A 19247-nucleotide genomic window follows, 5' to 3' on the forward strand; every position below is an offset into this window, starting at 1 on the left:
AGACATTAAAGCAAATTCCTTAAAAGCCTGATCACATATTTAAATGTCCACCCATTATCAATGCTCAGAGAGAAAGCTGTAATTTTACACGTACACATCTGAAACACAGGTTAATCCTGTGAAGTGGGGCTAGTTCAGCAGTCAGTAAATATGAGAACACTCTTATGTTGCTCAGAACAGAAATATGTTGTCTTTGTTTCCTTGTGATTCACTCTGATGAAAAGTAGGGGGGCTCTATTTATTATTCACTTTACTCCCACTTTGGGTGCTGTTCCTGTGAAGCAAACAAACCCTGTCCTGAATCACGTCTCGCTGTTTTCATCCCCACTTTCCTCCTTCGTGTTGCCTGGCTTTGATCTGCTATAATTGGGCTGTGCAGCATATACTGCTTATTCTCTCTTGGCAGATAAATGCACCTAAACCTGGAGATGGGCAGGTACTTTAAAAAAGTAAAAAGGATGAAGTTTATAACCTAATAATGCATCAGGCTGATTTCATTTCAGACTCATCAGTGCAGCAACAGGAGGCAGTAGATTGGTGAAAGTGGTGAAACTAATACATGAAAATGTAGTTTTTAGAACATTAAACAGAAATTTGCAAGCTACTGGCTGAGTAGTCAGGTGGATTCAAGTGGTGGTGATGGTTGCCGTAGGCTAAAGTCTGGCTACTGCGTGTGCCGTCTCATCAATGTCTTTCATCGCTTCTCCAATTCTCTGATTTATGACCAAATATGTGCAAAGCTCATCACAGTCTTATGAACCTACAAGTACAGTGTGTGTGTGTGTGTGTGTGTGTGTGTGTGTGTGTGTGTGTGTACACATAATAGCATCAGCGTGTCAATTGCAAACATGTTGTGGTTTTTTCCTTTTCATTATTTTGGTATACACAAAGTTTTATCAGTTGATGACTATATATAAACCCTACTCTGTAAAATTGCTGGTAGTGTCCTGACCTGAAATAGTGGTTGACGTTCATAGCCTGTTGTGCTGTAGCATGCAGATAAAGAGAAAACAAACTGGCCTCAGCTGGTTCTGGTGTTCCATTGGGAGCGCTGCAAAGGTAAGGAAGTTTCCCAGAAACTTTTAGAAAGCAGCCAACACACTTTTAAACAGCCACTGACCTAAAGGTACAAGCTTACGAAATGAACTTTACAGAACTTACTTGGATTTAAGGCACATTATTTTGGCTTAGTTTTGGAGACAATACATTTTTTAGGAGAGCCTGCAACACAAACTGTATTGCTGAGCATGAAAGATTTCGATTTTTTTTTTTGTGGATTATGAAAGTGCAACACTAAGTCAGTGCAGTAGTTTTTCCAATAGGGGATTCTTTTCATTCCCACATGATAGAGCACCTTTCGGGATATATAGAGGTTTTGTCTGAGTATTTGATTCGGTTTCCTTCAGCTGCTTCTTTGCAGTGTATCACATAAACACATCCAGCAAATGCTTATTTTCTACTGTTCTGTTTTGGGATTGCTCAGCTTGCTGTTTGCAACTCTGCCAAGTGCTGCAAGTCTATATTTTCCACCGAGTGGAAAACAATGTTTTTTTTCTCTTTTTCCAAACATGCTTTTAGAAGAAGAAATCATTCTCACCGAGAGTAAAAGCAATGATATGCATTACTAAAATGCTGGTTTGGCAGACTCTTTTCATAGGAAAGGGCTCCTTCAAAATCCAAAATCTTAGGTTACTAATTGTCCATTTAAAAACAGTCCATTAAGACAATCAAAGTGCACAATGTTCCTGAAAATGTGTGTGCGCTTTTTGTCATTAGAACTCTTAAATGCTGTATTCAGCCATGCTTTGGGTTCTGTTGGCTACAAAAATGTGAAAAGAATAAAGAACTGATCTTAGCTTGTGCCGGCACAATGAGGAACACCGATCACATGTTGAAACCAACAAACGGAAAAGTGCGTAGAGTACAAAGGCTTGTTTTAACACAAACGAGCATGATCATTTTCCACCAAGTGTTCAGAATATGCACATGGCTCAACACTGCTGAGTCATGTACTCGCACACTGGGGCGATCAAGCTCTGCTAGTCTGACGGGTTTCATGTGCGGGTAAGAGAGCTCGAAAGACACCCGCCAAGGAAATCTTAACACTGAAACCACACGTCTGTCTTTTACACCAACTCCTAGTTTTGGTCCCACCTACTGACAGAACCACTGACCTCCTGTGAAGAATTAATCCTACATTGTTCTACTCAGGTACCAACTCCACCTTTTCTCTGTCCTCCTCTGCCCTTTTTCTTCCCCTCTCTTTTTCTTTCTGCTTACTTTCTGCTTATCTTTAACTCAGTGAGACTTGTTATGTTAACCCCCTGCTCTTACACCACCCGTTCCTTCCACTTAAGCACACACACACCCTGTTCTAATCTCTTTCGAAAGAAATTCTAGCTGCTTCCAAAAAAGACTGTTAGGGCTGGGTATACAATTCTCTCTCTGGCTCTGTTCTCCCTTTTGTTAAAGAGCTCTGTTTTCATCCTGTAAATGTGTTTCTTTCTTTTTTGTATCAACAGGACAGCTGTGCTTCACTCGCCTGCTTCTCTGCCCACTTAATACAAAAGCCATGGCCCAATCCTCCCTACCACACTGCAAGACGGCCTGTATCTCTCTGACGCAGAGACACACGCATGACGGTTTGGCAGACTCGTTTCTGAGGTGCCCACTTTGTCCAGACAGAGCACAGAAGCGCTGTTGTCCCACCCCAAGGACAGAGCGGCAGACTTCGCATCAGTAATAAGGCTGAATACAATGAAAGGCTTCACAGAGATAGAGCTCAGGCTTTGAGTCAACAGAGGATACGTTCCCTTCTTTAACAACTGAGTCTCTCCCAACATACTGCACTGGGAGTGAGGGGCTCTCTTGGCGTGGAGTTACAGTACAAGCAGGGATTTACTTGAGCTGGAAGTGTCACGATACACAACCAGACATTTATAATCTGAAAACTTCTTTACTTGAGTATATTAGAACAATGTGACAAACTAGAGCATTTTTAATTAAAAAAGTTGTAGTCATCACTTTATGTGATGTCATTTAAAATAAGAAATGTCTAATCGTTTCTTTCTGATAGAGTGTTAAGTAAGATGTGTGTAGTTTGGTGTAGCTACAGATGGGGGGAAACAGGGAGCCTAACTCTGTCTAAAGCGAACAAAATCCACCTAGCAGCACATCTGTAATTAACATGTGGCATGTTGCCTGGTAAATTGGTACAAATATGTGTCCTTGACTGCCCCTTTCTTAGTCACGATATGTAATTTCCCAGAGTTGGTTGCACGAGTCAAGAATATATTACAGATCTTCATGATGACTCCAATAAAATGGATGTATTTTTTTAACCTCATTGTTTTGTACGAGGCAAACAGGAACGATATAAGCTGATGGTGCTTCAACTTCTATGATAATGCAACTTAAATTTAGTTTTTGGCCACTTGAGAGAACAGCTGTTGTGGTCATGTGTGCATCAGCTGATGAACCACAGACTCCAGAAGGAAATTATTATTATTTTGGCTCCTTGGCTGTTGAGCCTTTGTTAGACTTTTTCATGACCCTGTGATGTTCCAAGCACCATTCTTGAGCCACTTCTGCCTTTTGTGCCCTTTGACAACCGTTTTTTACAGAGCATCTGTCACTCACTGATAAATTTCTCGGAAGCCCCTCCCAAAGCCACTCAATTCAGTGGTTCAAACTTTAGACACAGCAGTGCTGGTATCGCCCTTTTGGCACTGGCAGGGTAGCTTTTATAGTGAAAATGCATAGAAATGCAGAGGTATACTTTTCACCTGCTACTTTCTGTCTGCTTGCCCATCATTTTATGGGCTGCTGCAGATTTTCTTTAAAACTGCTGCTCGACACTAAAGCAAAATGTTAAAGGCCATAATTTGAATATTTGTGGGCTTCTCACTGTGAGTAACACCCTTAAAATTACACAGGGAACCATTTGTCGCATAAAATACTGATTATGGCACCTTTTAATTATCACTTATTGTTATTCACTATCACTATAATCACTACGGTGGGGTCATTTTCCACCTCACTGCCATCACGATCATCAAAAGCTATCATGGTCACCTTCATCACCACATCATCATCATCATCGCCATCCTCCTCTCCTCGGCAGTGCACAGCCCTCAGTCAGTTCGCCCGCGTGCGCCGCCTGTCCTTTAAATTAATTATTTCTTGCATTTTGTTTCCACTCCATCTTAACGCGGAAGTCGGTGACGCACCACTACAAACAGCTGCTCAGCGGGGGCAATGAAATAAACAACGCGTCGACATTCGGTGAGTGTTTTCTTCGCGTGTGTCTTTACGACGTTCAACGAGCAACGTTCGCTGCGATGCAGTTATGTGTACGTCCACGCTGAGGAGGCTCCAGCGTGTCCGCTGCGCCTCTCGCTTTATTAAATCCGACCTGAGGCGGCTGGAGGGGGTCGCTCGGACGTGCCTCTGAACTGTGCTGGGATGATAGCGTGAGAATTTGCTGCTTTTTCTTTTTTTCCCTTTTCTTTTGTTTTTTTGTTTTTATATTGACTGCTGTTGAAGCCGACACTCTGTTCCTCACGACGGTCACTCGTAGCCTGCTGTGATTAAGGTATGAAAATCCAGTTTAATGTGAGCGAGTGCGCTCTGCAGCAAAAAGAGGGTGAGAGAGAGAGAAAGGGAAAACAGCAGCAGAGTGTTTGTGTCAGCTCAGATGCCTGTTATTAATTATTGTCTCGTTGTTTTGTGCATTCAGCGTGTGTGTGTCCATGTAGATGTGTGTGTGTGACTCGATGTAGGAAGACGTAATGTTGCCCGAGCAAGCCTTTTGTTAGTTTTCCCGGATCCCTCAACGCGCTCCCACAATTCCACAATTTGCTGCTGGAATGCGATGAGACTCCGGATGATGAAGAAAGAATTTATCGGTGTTCGATACCGCTAAAAACCCATCTTAGGGTTTTGCTGTCAGTGCTGTGCCTTCTGGATTACTCAGAAAGCAGCGGAGTCCTGTCCTGACTTTACCGGATCAATGCTGATTTGGATGTTAATGTTCAAAAATCGGCGTGGTGTGATCTTAGCAGCTCGCTGTGGCTCGGAGAGCATCTCGTATTCTCTGTAGGTCCTACGAGGCGCACTGCCCAGCCGGGTGTCGCCTTATGAACCATAATAAAGCCAGAAGCAGCGCCCTGCATCGCTGCGCGCTTTTCAGATCAGTGTCACCAGTGATTCTGGTTTCTTGCCTTCAGCTTGACGTCAACAACAATACATCTGCGCAGTAACGTGGAAAATATGAATTGAACTTTATTTATTTATTTCTTAAATGGTAAGGCTTTAATGTTGACATCAAACCCACTGATCACTTTATTGCCACAGTGGCTCTCACATTACACTCTGTCCTCTCATTGGCTGCAGGATCAGCTTTCTCCAGTTGTTTCCATCATCACCCCCGTCATGACGCGTGCTGCTCTGCTGTACATTTCCTGCTTGTGTGTTACAGTTTGTTCAGAGCTTTTAAACATGCAGTAAAGCACTCTAGTGTACTTTAAAGCCTTCTGTTCTCCCTTCATCCTCGTGGTGTGTGCTTTGCCAAATGGGAGGGCAAGCCCTTCACTCATGTTCAATTTGAGGTAACACATCTCAGCTTCATGTCAAAGACCGGTTCTTTTGATGCCATCTGTGCTGCGGTGTTGGATTTTTCTGTGGTTTGGGGTTATTGTTAGGTTAATGCTGGAGAAAGGGGAAGAACCGGCTGGGTGTCTGTGTCATACATTATTGTAGGCTTGGGTTATTTCTTTGCTGAGAGCTTGTTGTGATGACGAGCCTCGTCGTGCTGCTGGTATGTGTAGTATGCATACATAAACGTTCTGATAACTAAATGCTAATTTTGTCTGTAATCCTATTCTTCACATTGTATTGTGTTTTTTCTTGTGATTTTTGACAGGGAGTGTTTGAAGAGAAGCGACAGATGGTGATCTTTGTAGGCAAGCAGTCTGAGTTTAATTTAGTTTTTAATTTATGCTCAACAGAAAAATCTGAAATTAGAAAAAGGAAATTGGGAATATGGGAATTTTCTGTAGCTAAAAAGGTGATTTTTTTTTTCCTCCCATGAGTTTTCCTACTGAGTACGTATGCCTTACAACAAGGAAATCATATCATTTTATGCCTACTTTCTCTTATCTTTTTCTTGTCCAGACGTTTGATACCCAGTGTGTTGTCTACACTTGTTCCAGCATATTATTTTCCACATGAAGTCTACATTATGGCCACATTACGCAGAAAGACGGCCTTCATCTCTCCGTCTACTTTCCATTTCTTGACTTCTTTCGCGACCGGCTGACTGTGTGTCCTCCACAATGACGACTGAACAATCATTCTGCAGTCATGAAATTTTATCTATTCGAGAGCTGGCGCTGCACGAAGCTGTCAGCAGACTCTGTCGTCCCGCTAGAACCGAGTGCTGATGGAAATGAGAAAGTAAGGCCGTAATTATGATTCCGAACAGGAGGAGGAAGAGGGCATCTGAGGCTGTCGCTGCCTTCCAAATCCCATAATTTAACTTTTTTATTTTTCAACTTAAAGTAGTTAGTGCAGCTGCCTTTACTAATTCAGTTCATTTTTATTTGTGTAGTGCCAATTTCCAACAAATCTTAATCATAGAGCGCTTCACTTTGGAGCATGAAGAGCTTATGCCTTTAATATGTTGTAAAGGGAAGACCACAGACTTCCTATGAGAATGTTAACAGGAAGAAACCTTCCGCAGAACAGGCTCAGGATGGGCGGCCATCTGTTGAGCTGAAGGGAACACTTGCGCGATGCATCTTCTGTGCAGGGGCCCGTGGGTCAGAATGACCACAGAGCCGTGCTGGCGTGAGTTAATTAATAATGGAAGGACTTCCTGATATTGCGTTTTGCATGTCTTGGGAGATGGCATACTAAATAGCACGAGTATAGGTACTGGAACACTGTCTGTTAAGCTGCTAAACTGCGAGGGAAGGAGCCTGCAGTCTTAATGGACTGTGCCATTGTGTGCTTGCAAATTAGCTTGTACTTTACGTCTTCAGAGATGGGCTCTGAGGAAAGTAATTGGAGGGCGGAAAGAATTGCAATCAAAAGTATCTGAAGGCTTCGATAGTAGCTTTCTGCCAGTTCACTGCCGTCATTGTTTGATACAATTGGTTGCGATGGAGAAATGTGCCTCCCACGGTATTTTACAATATGGAACAGAGGATCCGTTTGACAGGCTCCATTGTGGCGTTGTGCAGCAGTTTCAATCAAATTCAATTTAACAACAGGCAAAAACATTTTGACTCGCAGAAGAGTTTCAGCTGAAAAAAAAGAAAGGGGAAAAAAAAAAGGTTTTACTTTTGATTCATCCGCTAGTTCACATCTTTGTTTTGACAAATTACTTTACGGGAACAGGAGCAGATGTCTCTTCTTACTAAAAACATAGAGCTTGTTTGCGCATAATTTAGCCTAAGAACAGATATAGAAAAAAAATTGTTTTTGGTTGTTATTTATTGCTTTTTCTGTCTTCCATAAACTACAAAAAATTCACATAATCAATTGACCTGTCATATTTTCAGTAATTGGTCTATAAAGTAATCGATTACTATTCTGAATTTATTCAAAAAAAATGCTATTTTTATACTAACAAGAAAGCAGTCGGCGCACTTCCTGTTTTGTTGCCCTACATTAACTTTGTGCTAATGGAGAACCACACTGCTTTATTAGTAATTTTAAACCCCAAATATCCAAATAATTTCTCTTTTACGTTTTTTTTTAATGTGCTGAATTCCTGTTTTTATGTCTTGTTGTAAAATGGCATCTGCATACATGCTTTGCATCTCTATGTTAGCTGCTCCCAGTCTCCTCACTCTCTGCGTGCTTAATCTGTAAAATAATATTGATTGAAATGTGCTAAGAGACAGGAAATGGATCCAGCCAACAAAAAAAAAGTCTTCGTACATATTTGTCTTCCGGTTTTGCAGGAGAATGTGCGTGTGTTATTCAGGATGTGGGTTTTTCCTGGACTCTGGTGCTTGCTAGGAAGCTGTGATTGTGTCCGTGATTAACCTCCCTTTGAGAGACTTTCAGTTTAGCAAGTTTTACTTTTCTTAATTGGCCGTAGACTGTGAACAAATTAAAATTATCCTAACAGTATTATGGCCATATGGCAGCTGGAACTGTACTGCGAGGTTTCCAGTGTAATTTGTATGGCTGGTTCATGCTGCTTCTGTTATCTGATTCTGGATATACAATTCGTTAGCTTCATAGCATAAGTGCCTAAGTCATTTGACTTAGTCAAATGACTTAGGCAATTATGCTATGAAGCTAACGAATTATAGGTATATGTCCCTCGCTAGTCGTCTTGTATGGCTGAACTGTAACATAATAACATAATAAAGGTATCACATTATGCTGGCCGGGATTGGGTTATTGTTTCCCTGAGGTCGGACTTCGTCTGCAGGGAATAAAAGCATTGATTTAGTCTAATGACTTCCTTTCTTGGGATGATGTCATGCACCTATGTGAATCAGACCACACTGGGGTAATGCTTATGGCGGCATAGGTAATACAGCAACATCGGCATTTGTAATGATATATTGGTCAGATTTTAAGTGGCCTTCTTCACTCTGACTTTGTGTGTGTTGACCAGGCGCAATGAAGTTGTAATGCCTCTGATGAAACGGGGTAGTGTTCGACAGCTGCTATACATCAGCCGAGGAGAGGTGCTGGCTCAGCTGAACGGACCGTGGGATGGCACTGCTGCAGTTAGTGGGCTATGGTTGATGATGTCATTAGGGCTTTCACAGACTCCCAAGGTGTCTGTCTGCTGGTGGCAGCCAACCAAGAATAAGGAAAGGGGAAGGAGACTGATTGTTTTCTCCCCCCATTGTAGATTGACTAATCTGCCACAGTGTAAACATGATACCTGCTATCCTGTCAGCCTAACAGACACACATTTAACATCTTATTAATTTATGCTGAAATGATAACCGTGCTCTCAGAGATAACCAAATAATCACGAGTCCCCCACCAAATAAAAGAGCTATATCAGCTCAATAACCTATATGTCCTGAGCTGTAATGATAAAGTCACCATCACAATGTTTGTTTGATGACAGCAGATTTTTAAACACAAAAGCTTGCAGAACATGTTGCTGTAGATAAGATTGTAAGTTGTTTTTTTATGTCTGCTATAACACAACACAGCTGTTATGATGGCTTCTTTGACGTGGTGACGGCCACTTTGGAGCCAACTTCATTTAGTGTAAACACACACACACACACACACAAGGAAGTTTAGGCCTAAGGCTGTTTTTATTTCTCTAATTTGTGCCTCTAATTTGCATCTCCTGCCCATAAACCAGAAAACAGCCTCGTTAGACTATGTTAAAGAATTTTTCAATTCTTAAAGTGTTTCTGAAACCCAGCAAGGACAGCAGGCTCCCAGACAAATGATGGTGGGAGCAGTACTCCTGCCGTTGTTTTTATCCATACATTTTAGTTATTCACAATGATAAAACTTGCCACCCTTCACGGTTTCTATGGTATAATATCCTGTCACACTGTACCATGACAGGAATTTAATTAGAAGTGTTCCTAAATTTAAAAAAAAAATTACATGAACGCTGTTACACCTGAGATAATAAAATAAAGCTTTGGTTGGGCTATAACAAAATAATTTATGATGCAGTTATGTCAGCTGTCATATTTAATTGACTTTGCTTTTAAAATGACGCCGCAAAGCGAGGCTGTCTTGATTTGCTAACTGCTTGTAGCCTTGACTCATTAAATCTCTTCAACCTGCTCTGTCAGTGTTTTTTCGTTTCAGTTAAAAATTGCAAAACTGTCACATCAAACTTGTCGTTGGAGCATTTTTTCACATCTGGGTCACAAGCAAACCCTTTTCCCTACTCTCTGTCTACACTGTGTTCAGATTCAAAGGTTAAAAAAAAGCAAACGCCAGTGTTTGTCCACACAAAAACCAGGAAATGATGAGACGAGCAATAAAGGGTCTGACCTATAAGCAGCTTTTATAATGACATCAGGTGATGTTAAACTCATTTTACATCGTGGGCCACATGCAGCCCAACATTTTTACATGGTAAAATGAGTTTAATGGCATAATTTAATACAGCCCACTTAGATGTGTCGCAGCTCTTTACTTTAACAGAATCATTTAAAGTAAAATAACATTCGATTTGTCAATTGGTTTGTTTACCACAGTTTCATTAGTTAGTACCAGCTGTCTTTAAGTGCTAACATTGTATTGTGAAACCCTTTTAATTTAGTGAGCAGTAAATCTTTCCTCCATATTGTATTTAATTAGATTCCTGAAAGCCACTCAGCCGTCCATTTCAATTAGTTTTGCTGTAGTAAAAAGTCCACTTGCAGAAACTTGTTTGATGGGTGATTCATCATAGCGACCGTGCTTTCCAGATTAATTTTTGTCAAAACTTCAGCTTTGGTCATGCACATGCTGATTTCAGAAGTGTTTGTCTTCTAGCGCACTCATGTGGTGATGATAGCCTGACAGATTTGATGTCCACATTAGGGGTGCAGGGGTCAAAATAAGTTTGAGTTGTTTGTCCTTGACATGAATAATAAATAAATAAATTCAAATAAAAACTATTTTAGTAACACCAAAAGTTCTAATCGTCTCTTGGTGTCTAAATAGGCTGGATAAAGTGGGCCTGGAATTCTCTTTTCTAACGTCATAGTTTAATTCTTGGACTGTATTAAAGTAGCTTTGCATGATTTTACAGTTCAGAATAATCCACATTTATTTTATGTTGGGCTTTGGTGTAGCCCCTTAGTTTATTCACCTGTCTGAAATGAGCCCTTATAGGTCCTCTTCCTTTAGGCCAAATTCCTTTTTATTGGCTCTCCTTTGCAAACAGCAGGTGCACTCGCAGTTAAAGCCGTGTGCCTGAGGTGACCATATTAAGGATGGTCACTCTCCTACAGAGCTAAGACTGGAAAAGAATCGGCTGAAACTGAGTGGTTAGAGCTTTTGGGTCACAGGGATTACTTTCACATATGCGCTAATCAAATTATTGAAAACACAAGCACCCAAAATTGCAACTCTATAAATGTGGTACAAAATAAGGTTCTCCTTTAACTTTCCGGCAGTGCATTTTAAAATCTAGCACACAACAACATGATGACACCGCTTAAGCCAAACCACAGTTTGCCCATCCACAGTGTACGATATAGTCTACCTGTGATAGGCCAACACTGGGAAATATTGCATATGGCTGTCTGTAATTTTACATGAACTGGTTTATCCCAAATGTTCATGTTACTTAACAAAACTTTCTAGCTGGCAGTTATGTTTTCAAACCATAAAATATACAGAAAGAACTGGCATTTAAGAAAAAAAAAAGGAAAAACATGATATGCTAAATTATGTGTGACCTTTTAAGAAAAATGTTGCTCTTTCTGTCAGACTTACTGGCATTATGCAGTAGCGATATGACCTGTAGGCATCTCATCACAGTTTCTATATTTGTTTGTTTCTGGACTTACTTTGGGGGAAACAAGGTAATTGGCGCGAGCAGCAGCAGCAGCAGCCACTGTGGCTGGACACACAAAACCGTTTTGATGTCACTGTACAGGGAGTGCAGAATTATTAGGCAAGTTGTATTTTTGAGGAATAATTTTATTATTGAACAACAACCATGTTCTCAATGAACCCAAAAAACGCATTAATATCAAAGCTAAATGTTTTTGGAAGTAGTTTTTAGTTTGTTTTTAGTTTTAGCTATTTTAGGGGGATATCTGTGTGTGCAGGTGACTATTACTGTGCATAATTATTGGGCAACTTAACAAAAAACAAATATATACCCATTTCAATTATTTATTTTTACCAGTGACACCAGTATAACATCTCCACATTCACAAATATACGTTTCTGACATTCAAAAACAAAACAAAAACAAATCAGCGACCAATATAGCCACCTTTCTTTGCAAGGACACTCAAAAGCCTGCCATCCATGGATTCTGTCAGTGTTTTGATCTGTTCACCATCAACATTGCGTGCAGCAGCAACCACAGCCTCCCAGACACTGTTCAGAGAGGTGTACTGTTTTCCCTCCTTGTAAATCTCACATTTGATGATGGACCACAGGTTCTCAATGGGGTTCAGATCAGGTGAACAAGGAGGCCATGTCATTAGTTTTTCTTCTTTTATACCCTTTCTTGCCAGCCACGCTGTGGAGTACTTGGACGCGTGTGATGGAGCATTGTCCTGCATGAAAATCATGTTTTTCTTGAAGGATGCAGACTTCTTCCTGTACCACTGCTTGAAGAAGGTGTCTTCCAGAAACTGGCAGTAGGACTGGGAGTTGAGCTTGACTCCATCCTCAACCCGAAAAGGCCCCACAAGCTCATCTTTGATGATACCAGCCCAAACCAGTACTCCACCTCCACCTTGCTGGCGTCTGAGTCGGACTGGAGCTCTCTGCCCTTTACCAATCCAGCCACGGGCCCATCCATCTGGCCCATCAAGACTCACTCTCATTTCATCAGTCCATAAAACCTTAGAAAAATCAGTCTTGAGATATTTCTTGGCCCAGTCTTGACGTTTCAGCTTGTGTGTCTTGTTCAGTGGTGGTCGTCTTTCAGCCTTTCTTACCTTGGCCATGTCTCTGAGTATTGCACACCTTGTGCTTTTGGGCACTCCAGTGATGTTGCAGCTCTGAAATATGACCAAACTGGTGGCAAGTGGCATCTTGGCAGCTGCACGCTTGACTTTTCTCAGTTCATGGGCAGTTATTTTGTGCCTTGGTTTTTCCACACGCTTCTTGCGACCCTGTTGACTATTTTGAATGAAACGCTTGATTGTTCGATGATCACGCTTCAGAAGCTTTGCAATTTTGAGACTGCTGCATCCCTCTGCAAGATATCTCACTATTTTTGACTTTTCTGAGCCTGTCAAGTCCTTCTTTTGACCCATTTTGCCAAAGGAAAGGACGTTGCCTAATAATTATGCACACCTTATATAGGGTGTTGATGTCATTAGACCACACCCCTTCTCATTACAGGGATGCACATCACCTAATATGCTTAATTGGTAGTAGGCTTTCGAGCCTATACAGCTCGGAGTAAGACAACATGCATGAAGAGGATGATGTGGACAAAATACTCATTTGCCTAATAATTCTGCACTCTCTGTATTTAAGAACTCCGACTGTGATGTAATGTCTGGGAAATGATGTGCGGAATTTTGGGTTTTCCTGTACAATTAACCTGACTGTAAACAGCACGGATATATCCTCAGCTGCTTTTAATATCGAGGTGGAATGAGCCAGAGCCGTCATTTCATCATGAATATCAATGAGGTTTTCTCACTAATGACTTTTCAACTGTTTGCCGTTGCTGGTGGTGTTTGCATTGCATTTTTCATTAAGCATATTCAGACTTACATCTCATTACAATACATCCGTGTTAGAGACGTTCTCCGGTTACAGCAGCAGAAATAATTCCAGCCCAAATCCCCTCCCTGCTTAAGAGCACCCCACATTTATTTGATCACGATAATTCAATCCTGACTGTGTTGCAGTTATTAATAGTGATTTAAATAATGAATTCAGCCTGCTATAGCTTGTATAAATGAGCTTTGCTAGATATTGTGAGATGTATTATGTTCAAATTAGGTGTTCAAGCAACAGAAGAGTTTATTAAACAAATAGAATTCAGCTGAACGAATGCAGATGTTGATACGGGCATGATCTGTGACATCGTTTAACCGTTTCTTGCAGCAATAAGCTTCTTTTTTCTTGACAAGCATAATGTGTTCTTAAGATGTTGTTTTGTCAGAGCTCAGCTGCTGATATTCCCAGGAATGTGCTTTTCGTAGCTTTGTTAACCACCCCAGAGGAGCTGTTATGGTTTTGTTGATAGTGTCACATGGGTCAAACTAAGAAGCCAAGGTTGGGTTATTTTGCAGCCCTGATTACCCCAATTACAGAAGGATGATGGGTGGATGGTACAGGTTGTTTTGTCAAACTGTCCTGACATTTTCATTTGTTCTTTTTTTTTTTTTTTTTTTTTTTTTACTGAAATGGAAAACTAGGAAGATGAGCTTTGACTGCATGAGGACATGTTTTAAAAGGTTTTCTGATAAATAAGCCGTTCTCTATGTGTGGACGATGTCTCACTGCCACAAAAATGTATGATTTTCTTTCCTTTAAAAAAAAAAGAAAGGTATCTAACCCAGCAGAAACAGTTTTTTACTTTTCAATGTTTCCAGATGTTCCTGTCTCCACACAAATAGTTGTGAAGTCTGTTTTGAAAAATGTGAAAAGGTGTTGTCTTTTAGTTTTTATCACATAGAATGAATGACATTGAATTGTTTTTGCGAATTTGAATTTGCCAAACGATGACCTTTACGGGATAAAAGAAAAAAGGCTTCAAAGCAAAGGTTTGTTCAGTATAAAGTAACAAGTTTTTTCATTCGAAGTTTTTCTTGTTGTTGTTGTTTGTCTATTTTAAGGACTTTCATCCATTCTTCCTGCAAATTGCTTGTAGTTTTGTGACATTTTTGGCCTTCGTGCACGGACTGCTCTTTTGAAGTGTATTCAAAGGTTTTTCTATGATGATGATGATTAGGTTCAGGGCTGTGAGGGCGATGGCAAACCTTCAACACGAGCCTCTTGAGTTGGCCCATTTGCTGTTATAGTGTGCAGCTTGCTTTTATTTAATTGAGTAAATCTTTCCACTCACCAATAAAACGTTTCCCCGTGCCACTTGCTACATAACAAACCCAAAACATGATTGATCCAACTAGTGCTTAACACATTCTCAGCCCTTTCCCTTTAAACGTCTTTCTTCTTCTTTTCCCTTTTTTTTCACAGGACTTTGTATTTAAAATGCTTCAGGCATCTTTTGTTGGAACATTTGAAGATGCAGATCCATAATTGTCTGCTTTTGGGCAGCTACACTATATGGACAAATGTATTGGGCCATACCTCTGAATCTTTGAATTCAGCTGTTAGTGCAGGTGTATAAACTCTAGTACCTGTAGCCATTCGGTTTGCCTGGGCCGTTCCAAAAAGCAGAGTTCACTGTACTGTAATAGCATAATACTGCTGCAACAAATCAGCTCATTAAATTTCTTCTCTCCTAGGTAAGTTATATTATTGCAAAATGAAAGCATTCAGGAACCACAACAAATCACCCACATTAAGTATCAGACCACATGAAGTTGGAGAGGGAGGTTGCTGAGGGCTGGGGTGCAAAGTGTCTCAGCACTCTGCTCATTCAACAACAGCACAGCTCCAAACCTCCTCTCACATTAACATCAGCACAAAATCTACATGCTGGGAGCTTCATGGCAGGGTTTCATGGTTTAGCAGCTCCTCTAGGTGTAATATCTAGGTGGCCCAATGATGATACAGCCTGAGGAGTCTGATTATTTATAAAGCTTTAAAATTTCTTTGTTTTTCTTGGTAAAAGTTGGTACTCAAACTCCTTGCATGTTGCTCATTTCTTCTGTAAAATCTTCTTCTAGCAGCTTCTACTATTAGCTGCTATTACTAGCTGCTACCGCTACAGGGGCTGTAACAGCACCACAGTCTATCCTTAGTACATGTGGCAGAATTGACAAATAAAGTTGACTTGACTTGACTTGACTTGACTTAGCATCCCTCTCTTTTACACTAACCCTCTGCTTGTCCTCCTTTTACCACATTTGAACCTTCTGTTGTCTTCCTCTTTTCCTCCTGCTTGGCAGCTCCATCTTCAGCATTCTTTCTCCAATAAATCCACTACTTATGTCCAAACCATCTCAGTCTGGTCTCTCTAACAGCGTCTCCAAACATCTCAACATGAGTTGTCCCTCTGACCTTTCTGGTCCCTCCCAATGAAAATCTGAGCATGCTCAACTCTGCAACTCCAGCTCAGCCTTCTGTCTTTTTTCTCAAAACCATACATCATAGCTGGTCTCAGTAGCATCTTGAAAACCTAAAACAAAAATATCATAGGGAGCATGGTTAAAATGTTGACTTAAATGTTTTATCTTTTTGCTCTTAGGATATAAAATGAGTAACAGACAAACCTCAGAAAATCTTTTGGAAACCACCTTTTGTTTCCTTTTACTAAAAATAAAAAATAAAAAAAATCCAACATTTCCGTTTTAAAGCAAGTCTTAAGATTAAGACAGATTCTTCTATAGCAGTTGCAGTATTAGGTTTTTCTAATTCAGATTCAGTGCGTGTGTTATATAGAAGAGCGACTTTTTATTTTTTTTGCTGGTTAAATGCTGTATAACTGCTGGAGGCGTGTTCTCCAACTGTCCACCATGCAGTTATGAAGTCATTTAGCTTCTTTTTGCTGCTGCTAGCCACTGAGTCGACCTGCAGCCAGACCAGCAGCCTCTAAAGCTGCCTCTCAGTGTGTGATTTCCTGTGTCCACGCACTTACTACACACAGTGGTGAACCCCACATGCACTCGCATATTACACGTCTGCTGTTTCACGGAGCGTTGTGGTGGGCTGAAACTGCCTGCTGGTCCATAACTCCTCCACACAGTCGGGTTATTCTGCGAGGCAGCAGGAGGACAAACACTAGCCCGAGGGACAGAGTTGTCTGTGTGCCGAAGCACACGCTTACCAGTAAAAAGGCTTTGTTTACCGGTATGGCCAGAAAAGTGGTTAAAAGGAACATGCTTTCAGTTTCTACTTGGGTGGTGAGTTAGTTTTTCATTTCCTCATTCTTCACTGATGAGACCACCTTTCCCTGAATTGTGTTTTGAACATTAGTGGCTATAATACAAATAAATCTACGAGTCCAGGTCAGTGTGTTTCATATTGTGTGCACAATGTCAGTAGTGGATTTGCATAACCTTGAACGCACACACAAACAGCTACAGTTTCCCAGAGAAATGCAGACTGCATCCTGTTTGGGCGTCACAGCTGAGTATTCAGTGTTGTGTAATTTTGTTTTTTTTTTGTGAAATTCATCTTAGTGATATTGATTACTGTAAAACGGAGTAAAATCATCAACTGTTGAACTAAGTAAGAACAAGTGTCAGCTTCCCTCGAGTTATAGGCAGGCTTGAAAACATCATGTATGAGGATTTTGGAGCTTAATACGCTTGATATGAATGATATTCTAAAATTCCCACCTATGTTAGTAATTTTCCACTCTTAATTTAAAAGAACAATATGGAATACTGTCATTATATTTGAGGAATTGCACTAGATGTTTATCCTGTAGTAAGGCCAGTGATGATAAAATGAAATTATATTTTAGTATTTTAAACCATGTTGCAGTACTTGTTTGCACAGCATGGATAAAATCTTGCATGATATTGCATTTTTGGGGGGAGTTATCTTAGTTTGTATTCATACCCATTGTGGATGTCATGGTATTCCTTACTGATAAATGAAATGTACTGAAGAATAATCCGTGTTTTCTCCTGTTGCACATGAGCTAACTACTCCTTTTCAACTGACGAGTGATTAAGGTGCCTGAATGAGAAATGAAATGGAGGAAAAACATTGAAAATAAGTGAGAAGGTCTCTAAGTTGTTGCAAAGCAATCAAAAAGTTTTTGTCAGTTTTTTGTGAAAGTGACCTCGTGGTGGCTGCAGTGCACTTCACATGTGTCTGTTTCACTGTTCAAACAGACCATGTGGTCTTTGACAGGCAAACACGCAAGTAAAACCTTGTTAGCATGAATAAAAGCAATGAGTCACAATTTTTCTTTTCCGGTTTGGCCCATCGCAGGGAACATACAGCCTTCAGATTGCTGTTTTAAATAGACTTTCAGGAACTGGTTGGTTTAGATGTTTCTGACGGTCAAAAAGTTGAGTTTGGAAAGTACACTTCTCACCCTTAGCGGACCAGTTTCGAAACACGTGTTACTGAAAATTTTGGCTCTGTCTCTAAATAGAACAGAAGCTGCGTCAATATGATTAACAGCAACTGTGTTTGGCTACTATTTCCTGTCAAAATGGCTGCTTCAGAATAAGTCTAGTCATGTCTTGGCCACATGACCAATTATCCAATAGGAGTAGGGTTAGGGTGAGGGCTGGGGTTGTGTTGTGGGTGTGAAGCTTTCAGAAGTTAGATTTGTTGAGGTCAGACGAAAAGCTGTAAATAGCCACAGAATACAACAGCTAGCACAGCTGTCAGGGACCAAGCAGTAAAGCATAAAGGACACAGGTGTTTAATTCAAAAAAGGGGTTTTATTGACCCAAAAATATGAAAATAGATTTAACAAAGCCAAAACTTAAACAGGCAGGCCAATAAAAGAGGTCAACTAAATAGACTAAACTCAAGATAACAATTAACAAAATCTCAAACAAACATATGATAAACTGACCTGTTGAAACCAAATGACACACAAGGGGAAAAACTAAATGGCTGCCATATAACCAACTAATACAAAACAATTAAACAAACATGAAACACCCCCCAGGCAATGAAGCATGTGGTTCCATCCAATTAGGCTGTCAGTGGTACTTCAGCTCTCCCAGCCCTTTGCTACACCTTTTGCCAGACAGGAGGAGAAGCCAAACCCCAGGTAACTCAAACAAAGAAAGATGTAATATAACAAAACAAAACTTTGAACTTGCAGTGTTAATATGTGTGCACGCCATATAAACGTTGGAAGGTGTGATGGAAAAATAAATACATTTAATAAAGAAACAATATTGAACAATAACCAGAATATATTAAAGTAGTGACTGTAAATTAACTAAAGTGAATCAACTGGTGGTGTGGAGCTTACCATGTGTGGCATGCCATCACAACAGCAATAATGGTTAAATGCTCCAGTTACACTAACCGAAGTATTCAAACTGAGGCTCAGTAACACTATATATTTGTCCTCCATTTGACCATCCAGCTTATGATTAAATGTCCTGTGGACTGTTTTTTTTTTTAGTACTGTTATAGAAGATCCGAGTTCTGGTGTATGGAACCAGATTTGAGTATTTTATAGAAATAGCACATAGTGGCTGCTGGCTTTTATCTATAATAGAGAACACTGCAGACAACTCAGCCATTTAAAATGTAGTGGTGAGTGCAGTTGAGGAAGCGGATACTACCTCAGATACACAAGCATCATTTTTAATCAAATCTTTTTGCTTAAAAATAAAGTAATAACATAATGTGTGTTTATAGTTAGCCCTTCTTCTCGCTTCCTATTAATGATCTAAGCTGTTGCATATCCAAGTTTTATTTTGAAGCACCATTCTCAACATTTGGCGCTTCCAGCCTGCGACATGAACATTTTCTGCTTACAATGACAG

General features: G+C 40.4%; 1 protein-coding gene across 2 annotated transcripts in view; it reads left to right on the forward strand.

Moving 5' to 3' along the window:
* The first annotated feature begins 4125 nt into the window (after positions 1-4125).
* The window catches only part of marchf8 (membrane-associated ring finger (C3HC4) 8), a 93562-nt gene continuing 78440 nt past the window's right edge, over positions 4126-19247 (forward strand). The window contains exon 1 of one of the 2 annotated variants that reach the window (XM_026190772.1): positions 4126-4284. The gene's annotated coding sequence lies outside the window, so the exon portion shown is untranslated. The remainder of the gene's footprint in view (positions 4285-19247) is intronic. The other variant, XM_026190771.1, reaches the window with a different exon arrangement.

This window comes from Astatotilapia calliptera, chromosome 13, assembly GCF_900246225.1.
Source record: "Astatotilapia calliptera chromosome 13, fAstCal1.2, whole genome shotgun sequence".
NCBI lineage: Eukaryota > Metazoa > Chordata > Actinopteri > Cichliformes > Cichlidae > Astatotilapia > Astatotilapia calliptera.